The sequence below is a fragment of the Phascolarctos cinereus genome, unplaced genomic scaffold, assembly GCF_003287225.1.
Source record: "Phascolarctos cinereus isolate Bilbo 61053 unplaced genomic scaffold, phaCin_HiC Scaffold_726;HRSCAF=1367, whole genome shotgun sequence".
Taxonomy (NCBI): Eukaryota; Metazoa; Chordata; class Mammalia; order Diprotodontia; family Phascolarctidae; genus Phascolarctos; species Phascolarctos cinereus.
In genome coordinates, this window is record NW_027556098.1 from 354,265,168 (window position 1) to 354,279,135 (window position 13,968).

A 13,968-nucleotide genomic window follows, 5' to 3' on the forward strand; every position below is an offset into this window, starting at 1 on the left:
CTGTTGCCTGATTGTCCCCTCAGCTTTTCCCAGAAGCAAACTTCCACCTGCAACTTGGGATCACATTCCCCCTAAATAGCTTGTGACCTTTCCCTCAAATACTGATTTAATGCAGACAACCATACCTAAATTCAAGCTCAAAAGAAAATCAGTTACAGTCCCAAGGGCTTTTACCTCAAATGACAAGTCTCACCAATCATAGCTTAGGGCTAGATACAATTATTTTTACTCTTGTGCAGTTGCAATAAGACAAAAAAATACCATGACTTACAGACATTAGAGATTTCCTTTAATATCTTTCGCTTGTTTTTTTTTTCTTTTTCAAGTTTAAATTTATCCTGGTGTAAAGCAGATCATTAGAAATCATTTCTATATTGTACCTAAACTTGCAATTTCTCGGTAAGCCAAGTTCATTGTTTTGGAACTCCATAACCCAAACAAGCTCTTTTTCCTGGGGCTGATGACCTTGACCACGTAGATGATTTCAGGGGATCTGGAAACTTTACAAAATAAGGGAAACCATCAAGGATCCCAAAGAAAAGCCTGCCTTTCCATCCCATGATATTCTTCCACTGGACTAATGAAAATCACATACTTTCTGTGTGGCAAGCCCCTTATTTTCCATCTCAATTTAATTTGTTTTGCCCTGGCTGCTTTTTTCTCCTTGCCAGGATGTCTTTTGAGGTTTGCATATTTTATTTTTAGGATCCTAATATAGGTAGCTGGCACATGTGGCCTCCAGTTCCCCCCCCCCCCCAAACATCAGAGATAACCTTGGCTCTGTTCCCAAGAGGGGGAGGTAGGGAATATCCACCCCATCTATCCTTAGGGCTGCTCTGGGACCAACTTTGGATTTTAACATCTTAACAATAACCTCAAATAACTTAGTTAACAATCTCACAATTTCATAAGTGAGAGCCAAAGTATTCTATCTTTAAGATAGGGTTAGCAGTGCTTAATAAAATAACATAACTGGTTTTAGACAATTTTTTTTTACTGTCTTTTAGCTTCAACAAAAGTGAAAACTTGCTTTGTCTAACACCATTTCTTTCTCACAAGGGTCACTTAAGTTTTACAATATAAGAGAATTTTACAATACAATTTAGAAATACAATAATAACAGAAACAGTAAACTTCATATGCCTTTAATTGCATTTCCAAATCATCACATATAAAAATTATTGATAGAAGGTTGAGCTTACCAAGTGCAGAGGGTGGATGGCTTTTTATCTCGTATTGCCCTTTTCTCTTCTCCACACAGTTGCAGACACTGCTGAGCTGAGGCTGCTTGTAGGTGTTGAGGAGAGTGAGCAGGATGTCTTAGAGGGGATGGCTACAAGGTTCCCAGGGGCCCAGGGCCATTGCCAGTAGGGCTTCCTCTGTAGCTACTGCCTTCTCCCCTCCTTCTTTTTGCCAGGTAGGGGAGAGTGATTTAAATTCCCTACTCTTCTCCAGCACTCTCTTTTCTTAATCTGACCCGACATGAGAGGGATTAACAGAATCTGCTAAGATGTTTTTAGCTGTTCTAACATTTCTCCATAGCCTTAGCCTGGTTAGAGCAAGGATGATAGGAAGGAGCACCTTTTGGTTGGGTTCAGATTCACGCAAGCCTTCTTTCTTTCTGTCACTCAGGTAAGGGTTAAGTGCTAGTCCTATTTCAAAGTGCGGCCTTGAAACCTGGCTCTCTTTGATTAGTAAAGTGATCCTTTTTCTCTTAGAGAGATCTAGGAATTTTTTTCCCCATCTGTCCCTCCACCTCTAGAACTTGGCCAGAGTCCAAGGAAGGGGAGAGAGAAAGAGAAGGAGAGAGAAAAAGAGAGAGAGAGAGAGAGAGAAGAGAGAGAGAGAGAGAGAGAGAGAGAGAGAGAGAGAGAGATATTCTTTCATTTTCTTTTTTTTTTTTAACCCAACAACCTTTCTTTAAGAGACCCTCATCTTATTAGCCAGAAGTTTTTCTTTTCTGTGTGGCTGCATTTTATTTCCTTCATAATTTCTTGAAGTAGAGCATCTAAACTCTTTTACATCATAACCTTCAGGGAGTTCAATAATTCTCTCAATCTGTTTTTCAGATCAGTTGTTTTTGTGATGAGATATTTAACATTTTCTTCTATTCATTCTTTTCATTTTACTTTATAATTTCTTGGTGTCATTAGCTCATGAAGTCATTAGCTTCACCTTGCCCAATTAGAATGTTAAAAATTATTTTCTTCTTTAAGTTTTTGGATCCCCTTTTCCAATTAGTTGACTTTCTTTTCATAATTTTCTTGATTTTCTTATTTTTCCCCCAAATTTTCCTCAACCTCTCTGATTTTCAAAGTCTTGCAAAAGTTCTTCCAAGAAATCTTTTTGGGCTTATGACTACTTTACATTTTTTTGGAAACTTTAGAAGTAGATGTTTTGACTTCATTGTCTTTTGAGTTTGATCTCTGACCTTCTCTATCACTATAGTAGCTATCTTTGGTCTGATTCTTTCTTTTTTGCTTACCCATTTTTTTAGTGGCCTGTTTTTTGGCTGTTAGAGTCAGGCTTTAGTCCTGAAATGTGGGGAATGTCTCAGGCTTCAGGTATTTTGTGCTGTTGTTTTCTGAGCTCTGTCTGGGGACCTTTGACCTTTTAGTTCTTCCAATGTTTTATAATCCAAGTCTAGGTATGGTCATTGCTCCCCCAGCTCATGCCATTGTCTATAAGTAACTGCAAATGCTCTTCTCTGCCCCTGAAATATAAACTGGGGCCCCTCATATTGCTGTCACTGCAAATACTCTTACTCCCTGTGGTTCCCTTCAGCTGCTGAAAGCTTCACCTCACTCCTTTGTCCTGGAACCAGAACAAGGGACTCTACTCTCTTGTGGGGCATCAGGGCCCCAGTCCTCTGCAACTGCACTCACCAGTGTGTACTTATTTCTCCGCCCACAGCCACAGCCTGGGACTGCATGTGGTCAGTGCACATGGGCCTCAGGTTCAGCATCAGGCAGTGCACAGCCCTTCAGTCTTTCCCTGATCAGCAGCCTGACCCCTACGTTATCTATGGGGTGAAAGTTCTGGAAGCTGAGGCTGCTTCCTACACAGGTGCACCCAGGTCTATCTTTGGTGATTTGATGGTGTCTGCCTAGAGGTATCTGTACTTCAATCAGACAGGCAATTTTATAGTGTGATGATGCTGATTACACAACTGAAATTATGAATATCAAAAGACAGGAGGCATTTGTTAAGTGATTATGCAATGGGGGAGGGGTTCCTTCTATGGTGTGGTGGTCAAACATCCTAGTCTTGCTGCTTTCTGATTGGCTAGCTATTGTGGTCCTGTGTGGTCAAGATGGATATTTAGACAGTTATGTCCTATCTTGGGCTAAATGGATGATGTGATTGTGATTGAGCACAAGGATACTCCAGTTAAATTAAATGAATTGTTTATAGGGGCAGTGGCTAGCTAAGGGCAGTGGCTACATAGAGTCTGGGGGCCTGTGGTGTGGTTAAAGTCAGACTGTGCTTGTTAAATCAGGACATGCCTGCAGTTCAGTGGGGCCCATAAGGAAGTTGAAATATTGGGGCTGGAGGCAGCTTTGTCAGGATTCCATCAAGCAGATTTCGGAAAAACCTGGAAAGACTTAAATGAACTGATGCTGAGTGAAGTGAGCAGAACCAGGAGAACATTATATATGGTAACAGCAACATTGTGCAATGATTAACTTTGATAGATTTAGCTCTTCTCAGCAAAGCAATGATCTAAAACAATTCCCAAACACTTGTGGTGGAAGATACTATCCACATCCAGAGAAAGAATTGTGGAGTCTGAATGCAGATTGAAGCATACTATTTTCTCTCTCTCTTTTTTCCCTTTCTCATAGTTTTCCCCTTTTGTTCTGATTCTTCTTTCACAACATGACTAATGTGGAAATATATTAAAAGAAACAAGGATTGGGAAGGAGTTTATCAGTAATGATGTTAGGATTTCAGTGGACAAAGTAAAATGGCCTTAGAGTAGAGCACACTGAATTGGAATGGGTCTGGCAAGGAGTAATCTTACCTGAATAGCATTTAGGGTTCACGGTAATAAGGACATCCTAGTCTGAATAGCTGTAAGGAACTAGCATAGTAGGAAGGAGACGAGAATGGTATTTTGGCAGCGGTACAAGGAAATCACTGATTCAACAGAAATTAGACATTCGAAGAGCTTGTGCATTGGATGAGAAGACATCCTTTCTTATAACTCGGCCAAGGGTGGATATCAATGAGATAGATCTTAGAGGAAATCGAATTCAACTCAATAAATATTTATTAAGCAGCTACTGTATATAATTCTCCATTCTCACCATTGGGGAGAAAATGATGAAAATTAACTTAGTCTCTCGCCTGACCAAGATTATATTTAATTGAGGATAATACAACAAATGATATGAGGCATGGTGTGTTGGAGGAGAGCAGAAGTCTAGTAAAAGTGTTGTAAGAAATTTGAAAGAGGCAAAAACAATTTCAAATGGGATTATCAAAAAGGCTTCCTTGAGGAAATGGCAACTGTGTTAAGTTCTAAAGGAATAATTTTAACAGTCAAAGCTAAGGAAGGAGATCAATCCATTTATATACATTGAATTAAATCAGATCAGGGAATAGCCTCTATACAATTTGGGTGGAATAGAGAATGATCGAAGGGTGGTAATCTTAAATAATGTTGGAAAGATAGGCTGGGTGCAGATCCTGAAAAGCCTTTTAAAATGCAGGCTAAAGAGTTTATATTTTAATACTTAGGTCTGAGTAGAAAATTTCCAAATCAGGTAAGGATGAACCTATTCTAGGGTGAGGACAGAGATGGCTACCAGAAGTAGGAGAGATTTTCCTCTCATTGAGATGAGGTACGTTTGTTATTCTTGAAGGGGAGAGGGATTGAGCCACATGATTTATTTAAACCATTTCCAATTCTTTCCTCACCTCTATCCTCCACGTAGCTTCAGTCTTGATAGACTCCAAATGCCACAAATCAAATCACCAGGCCTTTGTGCTTCCATATATACCATTTACATACAGTGATGCTCCTGGGGCAGGAGAAGAGTGTGACTTTATTTCCTATGGTGCTCCTTTTATATTTTACACCTTCACCACACACCTTCCATGCCCCATTCTTCCTAAAGTAAAAGCAGGTTTTGACTAATTGATGTTCTGTACTCTCTTGCAGACTTATCTACACCAGGGGATAATGATGATAAACCACCCCATGGATATCCAGGAAGAAGAGAGCTGGAGGAGAATCTGAGAGAATTGGGGCTGAATACCTAGTATTGGGTGGCTAAGCTGCAGGAATGCCTGGCTGTGACCTTTGCCCAAGCTTTACAACACCTACATCAGAGGGAAATCCAGACACTGAAATCTCAGGCAAGACATCCTTGGGAGAAATGGGCCTTGGAGAAACTTCTTCAGCTGTCAAGTGGCCAGAGCTCAGAGAAGATGGAAGAGAAACATTGGGTGACAGTGAAGGAGAGACAAGAGTGGGCACAGTCAGCCTTGAGGGAACTGAGGGAGATGCAGGCAGCAGGCAAAAGCCGCCAGGAGGTGATCATGAGGGAGAAAGAAGAGGAGCTGAGGCAGGCCATGGAGATCCCACCCAAGTACTGGCCACTCCCAGAGAAACCCTTAATGGAGACACCTCAAGTCTCATGGAGGCCACACTGTCTCATAGGGAGAATCTTCCTGACAGGGAGCTCCTCAAAAGGGTGTCAGGTGGCCTGGCCCTTCAGGGGATTTATCAAACCAGTCATCCTGAGGATCTTTTGGAGAAGAGAGAAGAGCTGCTCAGCCTCCCAGAGAACTTGTGCCTGCTCAGCCCAGCACAGGGAACAAGGATGGAAACAATGGAGTTTTTGTCTTCTCATGAAGAGGCCATGTTTACTGAGAGCATGGAGAAACTGGGCTTCAGTGTGAGCTTCTTGGCTAAGGGTGGAGGTTGGGGATTTAACCTGGAGGCCAGTGCCCATGACACCAGATCTTCTGTTTCTAGAGAGGTCCATAAGTCATGCTCTGAGCACACTTACAGCTGCACCACCAAGTTTAGCTATATCCCACTGGCCTCCTGCCACTTTTCACAGGACCAGCTCTAACTATCCAGGTCAGCTCTGTGAGAGTTAAAACAGCTGGAGCAACTTCTGAGTCACTCCAGTGGTACAGAAACCTATCAACTACTGAAGCATAGATGTGAGTCATTTTTCCAAAGGTTTGGCTCTCATGTGAACCAGGGCCCATTGCACTTGGGAGGAGTGTTCTGGTGGAAAGCTGTAGCTGAGGCTTCAGGTGAGAGGAGCTGGATGACATGAAGCGACAAACCTCAGAGGCACTGGATGTGTACATTGGAGGTTTTGGAGTAAGAGCAGCAGCCATGGTAAATGCATTCAACTCTTGGTCTCAAATGGATTTTCACAATAGAAGCTCCAGTAATTTGCAAGCAAGATTCCAAATGTCTGTATACCAAACAGGCGGCCCCCCAGAGGTGGATTCTCTCCCCCAGTGGAAAGCTGGTCTTGTGGCCAGTAACCACACCTGGTGTGTCATTGACTGAGGTTATCAGCTAGTGCCTGTCTGGGACATAATTTTGTCTAACCACAGACAAGATTTCCAGGATCCTTTATGAGTGGCTCACTGCCTCACAGACATTTACACAGCCCTGACTGGCCAATGTGCAAAGACCCAGGATGGAGAGGAGTTATTGAGTGCACTGGAGAATGCCAGGTCTTTTGTAGAGGAAGTGAAATCCTGGGAAATCACTGAGCCTGAGGAGAAACTGATGAAACTGATGGACTTCAAGCAAAAGCTAAGTGAGAAAAGTGGGAACTCTAACATCTGGATTAATATCTGTCTCAAAGACCTGGCTGTGCAGCAGTTCTTGGTGGATGTTGTCAATTTTTGGAAGGATTCCCAGTTCATAGAAGCAAATTCATTAAATTCCGGTTGCACAGCCTTCTGTATCCTCATGTCTATGATGTGAAAGACTTCCCACAGAGTCAAGCAATCATGCAGTGGGTTTTCCACTCAGCAAAGGAGCAACAGGATATTCATTCAGGTCTTAGAAAAGGCAAAGAATGACCTTCTGGAAATGAATCACAACTCAGAGTCCTTAGGAGAGATGGAAGAAGCCCAAAGAAAGGCTACTTATCAGATCAGTGCATCTCTCAGCTCCTGTCTGAAAATCCTGAAACAGGCAGAGGAGTCAGGGACACACCTGCTGCTACTTTCCATTGCAGCTAGTGCAGGATACAAGGAGGAAAACAAATTTCCTGTTATGTGAAATGAAAGAAGCCCATGCAAAATACCAGTACCTTCATAAGGCATGTGTCTATAGAGCTCAAGCATTCCTACCGTTCACAGGGCTCACAGTAACTCCTGGGCCTACTGCTGTGTCTGCCGAAGAAAAGATGCAGCGTTTGAAGCTTATGCAATCTCATGGGACGGTTATGGTCCAAAATGTGCTCCATGTCCTCTTGAAACTCAGGTCCATTTATGATTGGGAAACTCTGGACAAAGACCTGAATTTCCTCATGAGTGGAGAATATGAAGCTATTGTGGACTGTGTACAGATGGACCAGGTGAAAAAAGAACTGGAAAGTGTCTCTCAGAGAAAGGAAAAGACATGTGAGCCAGAAGCTAGTACCATCGCACACCATGAAGTGATAACAAATTCTAAGTTTCTAGAGTTAGCCAAGAGGCTTGGTCTGGAGCAGTACTATCCAAGGAAGATGGGCCAAGCAGATTTCCATCTGATTTATAAGACCTCTGTGCATGACAGTCAGCCAGACACAGAAGGACAATTACCATTTTATTTCCTACAGAAGCTGTTGATGCTAGATTACTGACTGAGGTACTTGGTCTGTAAAGGTGATGGAGACACAGTGGGGAGTGAGACACTGACTCTGACAAATCTTGAGAATGACACTTCAGATCCTTATGATGATTCATTTGATGATAGGAACACACCCTCACTCCTCTTGTCCACAGGCCTGCCCCATATCCACCCAATGGACACCTAGATGATGGGTTTTTTTCTGGATTCATTCTATTATAATTTTTCCTTTAATGGGAGAATCCACATCACTTAAATCTATTGTTCTAGCTGATAAATTTGATTTGTTTTGTTACTTCCTTCTTATTATTCTTTTTGATCCCTGAAGAGAGTGAAATTTATCTCAATCTTCCAGAAATATTTCTACTTTTAAAAAAGGAGAGATGAGATTGGTATAGATAACTCCTTGTCAGTGATGATTGACAACTGATTTACAATTTTTTTTGGGAGGTGAGGGGAGCTGCCTAGGAGCAATGAGAGACTAAATGACTTGTCCAATGTCACATTGTTAGGATATAGCAGAAGTGGGATTTAATCTTGCGTCCTCCTGATTCTAAGGTCAGATCTTCCTTTCAGCAAATGGTTTTAATTATTTGTTGCTTTAAGCAACCATCAAATCTACTTGGTACTGGCTAAGAAATAGAGTGGTGGATCAGTGGAATAGGTTATGTATGCAAGACACAGTAGTCAATGACTATAGTAATCTACTATTTGATAAACCCAAAGACCCCAGCTTCTGAGGTAAGAACTCACTATTTGACAAAAACTGCTTGGAAAACTGGAAAAGAGTATCGCAGAAACTAGACATAGACCAAAATCTCACACCATATACCAAAATGAAGTCAAAATGGGTACATGATTTAGATATAAAAGCTGATGCTATAAGCAAACTGGGAAAGCAAGGAATAGTTTCCCTATCAGATTTATGGAGAACAGAATTCATGACCAAACAGGAGATAGAGAACATTACGAAATGCAAAATCAATAATTTTTATTACATTAAATCAAAAAGTTTTTGCACAAACAAAGCCAATGCAACCATGATTAGAAGGAAAGTAGAAAACTGGGAAAGAATTTTTACAACCAGTCTCTCTGATAAGGGCCTTATTTCTAAAATATATAGAGAATTAAGACAAATTTATAAGAATACAAGCCATTCCCCAATTGATAAATTGTCAAAGTATATGACCAGGCAGTTCTCAGATGAAGAAATTAAAGCCATCTATAGTCACATGAAAAAATTATCTAAATCATTATTGATTAGAGAAATGCAAATCAAAACAACTCTGAGGTACCATATCACACCTATCATACTGGCCAACATGACAAAACAGGAAAATAATAAATGTTGGAGAAGATGTGGGAAAATTGGAACACTAATGCATTGTTGGTGCAGTTGTGAAATGATCCAACCATTTTGGAGAGCAATTTTGAACTATGCCCAAAGGGCTATAAAATGTGCATACCCATTGACCCAGCAATACCACTTCTAGGGCTGTATTCCAAAGAAATCATACAAATGGTAAAAGGACCCACATGTATAAAAATATTTATAGCAGCTCTTTTTGTGGTGGCAAAGAATTGGAAATTGAGAGGATGCCCATCATTTGGGGAGTGGCTGAACAAGTTGTAGCATATGAATGCAATGGAATACTATTGTGCTATAAAAAATGATGAACAAGTAGACTTCAGAAAAATCTAGAAAAATTTGCACGAACTAATGCTGAGTGAAGTGAGCAGACCCAGGAGAACGTTGTACACAGCAACAGCCACATTGTGCAATGACTGACTTTATTAGACTTAGCTCTTCTCAGCAATGCCAGAATCTAAGACATCTCCAAAAGTCTAATGAAAGAAAATGCTATCCACATCCAAAGAAAAAACTATGGAGTTTGAGTGCAGATTGAAGCATACTATTTGCTATTTTTTTTCTTCTGTTTTGTTTTGTTTTCTGTTTCTTGTGGTTCCTCCTATTGGTTCTAATTCTTCCTTACAACATCATTAATGTGAAAATATGTTTAATAGGAATGTATATGTATAGCCTATATCAGATTGCATACTGTCTTGGGAGGGAGGAGGGGGGAAAGGGGAGAAAAATTTAAACTCAAAACTTATGGAAGTGATGGTTGAGAAATTGAAATAAATAAAAGACAAACAAACAAAAAACAAAAAAAAAAACCTGTTGCTTTATTTGTCCTCACACCTTGAGTTGAGGCAAATACCTGGGTTGGAGAATTTCTAGAAAATTATTGCTCAGGAAAATAATAAAATCACAAACTTTATTGTTAAAAAACACAGCAGCAGGAAAACAAAACATATACACACAATGGCATTAGAGACGGATAGAAGTTTTTTCTTTTTTCCTGCATGCAAGAAATTCACCTGAGTCCAAGGGTTAGGGACATGGTGGGGAAGGAACATGCTCAAAGTTGGGGTTCAAGTGATGCAATTATGTGCCCTAAGAATGGGTTTTCTCAGACCAATTCTTGGACGTACAGATGCCAAAAGAGCCCATTTCAGGCCTGCTACTATTCTGCTGCTGGTGCTCCTCCTGCTGTGGTTTTAAATCTTAGCATGATGCTTGGCACATAGTACGGATTTAATGAATGCTAATTGATTACTTTTGGGGCCTTGTGCTTCCTGTCTAGCCAGCTACACCATGGAATGAAAAATAGGCAAGCTCACCTTCTTTCATTCCCACAGCTCTGGGGCAGTCTTGACCCAGAAAACTGATGCTTTTCACTCTTTATTTATTTATTTTTTTTTGGTGGGGGGTGTAGAGAGGCTATGCATGCCTGGAAGAATTTATAAACAATTCACAACAGAAAAGAAAACTTCAATCACTGCAAGGAGAAACCTAAGGTGACTGGGTGATAAGTGACGCACTGAAAACAATATGCTTCAAGTCTGCTGCTCCTTGTAGTTATGATTAGAGGTATATGATTAAGGTATGTAACTTTTTAATGCCAATAACAAACCATCAAAGTAGTGTTTGGAACAAAATCCATGTTATGATTAATAGAAGCAGGTATGAAGAACATTAAAATACAGCAATTTTTACTAACAAAAAGATGCTTCAGGAAGATGAGAAAAAAGAGTAGGAGAAAGGGGAAGAAGCAGGAAATCTGACAGGCAAAACTCTGGTTACAATAATAAAGGGAGTGTGTGTGTGTGTGTGTGTGTTTGTGAAAATAAAGGATGTGAAAAGATTAGAGATGGAAATAGAGTATTTTCTTCTTTAGATTTTAATCGTAAAAATCATTTGGTGAGAGGCAGATCTGACCTTACAGCTAGCATGACCTAAAATCAGATTCTGCCTCTTCTACCTACTGATTGTGTGACCTTGCACAAAACATTTAATTTCTAAAGTGTCTACAGGCAGCTTTCTAAGAATAAATTGAAAAGTAGGTGCCAATTATCTTTGGTGAGGAGATTTCCTCCCAGGGAATCATTACAATACCAGTGAAGTCTTATGTCTATTTTTTATTTTATTTTTTTAATTTAGTTTGTTATTTCCCCCCCAGTTACATGTAAAACAATTTTAACATTCGTTTTTAAAACGTTGAGTTGCAAATTCTCTCCCTTCCTCCCTCCCTCTCCTCCTCACTGAGAAGGCAAGCAATTCAATATAGATTATGCAAAACACTTCCATAATAGTCATGTTGTGAAAGACTAACTATATTTCCCTACGTTCTATTCCCCTTCCTGTTTATTCTATTCTCTCTCTCCTTTCACTCTGTCCCTCATCAAAAGTGTTTTGCTTCTGACTACCCCCTTCCCCAATCTGCCCTCCCTTCTATCATTCCCCCCTTCTCTATTCCCTTTCCCCCTACTTTCCTGTAAGGTAAGATAGATTTCTATACCCAATTTATCACTTATGTTATTTCCTTTTTGAGCCAATTCTGATCAAAGTAAGGTTCATTCTCTCCCTCTCACCTCCCCCTTCTTCCCCCTCCAGTGTGAAAACTTTTTCTTGCCTCTTTTGTGTGAGATAATTTACCCCATTCTACCTCTCCCTTTCTTTTTCTCCCAGTACATTCCTCTCTCCCCCCTTAATTTTAGTTTTTAGATATCATCCCTTCATATTCAACTCATACCTATGCCCTCTGTCTACATACACTCCTTCTAACTACACTAATAATGAGAAAGATCTTATGAGTTACAAATATCATCTTTCCATGTAGGAGTGTAAATAGTTTAATAATTCTCTTTCCTGTTTATCTTCTCATGCTTCTTTTGAGTCTTGAATTTGGAAGTCATATTCTATTTAGCTCTGGTCTTTTCTCAAGTATGCATGAAATTCCTCTATCTCATTGAATTTCCATTTTTCCCCTCATGGATTATACTCAGTTTTGCTGGGTAAGTGATTCTTGATTGTAATCTTACCTTCTTTGCCCTCTGGAATATCATATTCCAAGCCCTCTGATACTTTATTGTAGAAGCTTCTAAATCTTGTGTTATCCTGACTGTGTTTCCACAGTACTGGAATTGTTTCTTTATGGTTGCTTGCAATATTTTCTCATTGACCTGAGAACTTTGGAATTTGGCTATAATATTTCTGAGAGTTTTCATTTTGGGATCTCTTTCAGGAGGTGATCAGTGGATTTTTTTTCAATTTCTATTTTGCCCACTGGTTCTAGAATATCAGGACAATTTTCCCTGATAATTTCTTGAAAGATGATGACTAGTCTCTCTCTTTTTTTTTTAAATCATGGCTTCCATGTAGCATAATAATTTCAAAATTATCTCTCCAGGATCTATTTTCCAGGTCAGTTGTTTTTCCAATGAGATAGTTCACATTGTCCTCTTATTTTATTCATTCTTTTGCTTTTGTTTTATGACTTCTTGATTTCTCATAAAGTCATTAGCTTCCATTTTCTCAATCCTAATTTTTAAGGAAGTATTTTCTTCAGTTAGCTTTTCGATCTCCTTTTCCATTTGGCCAATTCTGCTTTTTAAAGCATTCTTCTCCTCATCGGTTTTTTTGGACCTCTTTTGCCATTTGGTCTATTCTATTTTTAAAGGTGTTATTTTCTTCAGTCTTGATGCCTGCTTATCCTTTCTTATAGCACAATAGTATTCCATTATACATTGATATACCACAACTTGTTCATCCATTCATTCCCCAATTGATGTACATCCCTTCAGTTTCCAATTTTTGCCACCACTAAAAGAGCTGCTATAAATATTTTTGTACATGTAGGTCCTTTTCCTTTTTCTTTTTTATCTCTTTGGGATACAGACCTAGTAGTGGTATTGCTTGGTCAAAGAGTATATATGGCTTTATAGTCCTTTGAGCACAGTTCCAAATTGCTTTCCAGAATGGTTGAATCAGTATATAGCTTCACCAATAGTACATCAGTGTTTTAATTTTTCCTACATACCCTCCAAGATTTGTCATTTTCCTTTTCTGTCATATTAGCAAATCTAAGATAGTAGCTCGGAGTTGTTGTAATTTGCATTTTTCTAATCAATAGTGATTTAGAGCATTTTTTTTCCTATAGGTATAGATAGCTTTGATTACTTTGTCTGAAAACTGCCTATTCATGTCCTTTGACCATTTATCAATTGAAGAGTGGCTCTTATTTCTATAAATTTGACTCCATTTTTTAAGTGCTTGAGAAACGAAATTTTTATCAGAGAAACTCACAGTAATTTTTTTCTTTTACAGTAATGATTATCATGAGCTGAGAGGGCTGGAGATCGCCACTGCTGCTACTGATTCAGTCACCCTGAGGTCTGCTTCTGGTCTGCTGAGGCCTAGTCTGCCCTGGTTCAGCCTGCTGAGGACTGTTGCTCTCTTATCCTGGTGCAACTAACCTTTCCTGCTGATCTGCTAAGTTTTTTGGGCTGGAAAATTGTTTCACTCTGTCTTTTTGTGGGTTCTGCCTTTTTAGAATTTGTTTAGATTCATTATTTAAAGGTATTTGGAATGATTTGGAAAAGAGCTCAGGCTAGTCCCTGCCTTTAAACTGCCATCTTGGCTCCACCTTGTTTTTTTTTTTTTTAATGCAAAACATGTTTCCATATTAGCCATTTTGCAAAAAAAAAAAAAAGGCAAGAACATAGAAAGATAAAAAATTGTGCTTCAATTTGCACTCAGAATTTATAAGTTCTCTTTCTGGAGGTACAAATTTGGTATTATAAAT

General features: G+C 39.5%; 1 long non-coding RNA gene across 2 annotated transcripts in view; it reads left to right on the top strand.

Moving 5' to 3' along the window:
- LOC144458238 (uncharacterized) overlaps positions 1-9,984 on the top strand; it is a 41,267-nt gene extending 31,283 nt beyond the window's left edge. For both annotated transcript variants that reach the window (XR_013487830.1, XR_013487831.1), the window contains exon 5: positions 5,168-9,984. This is a non-coding gene — a long non-coding RNA (uncharacterized LOC144458238). The remainder of the gene's footprint in view (positions 1-5,167) is intronic.
- The last annotated feature ends 3,984 nt before the right edge of the window (positions 9,985-13,968 follow it).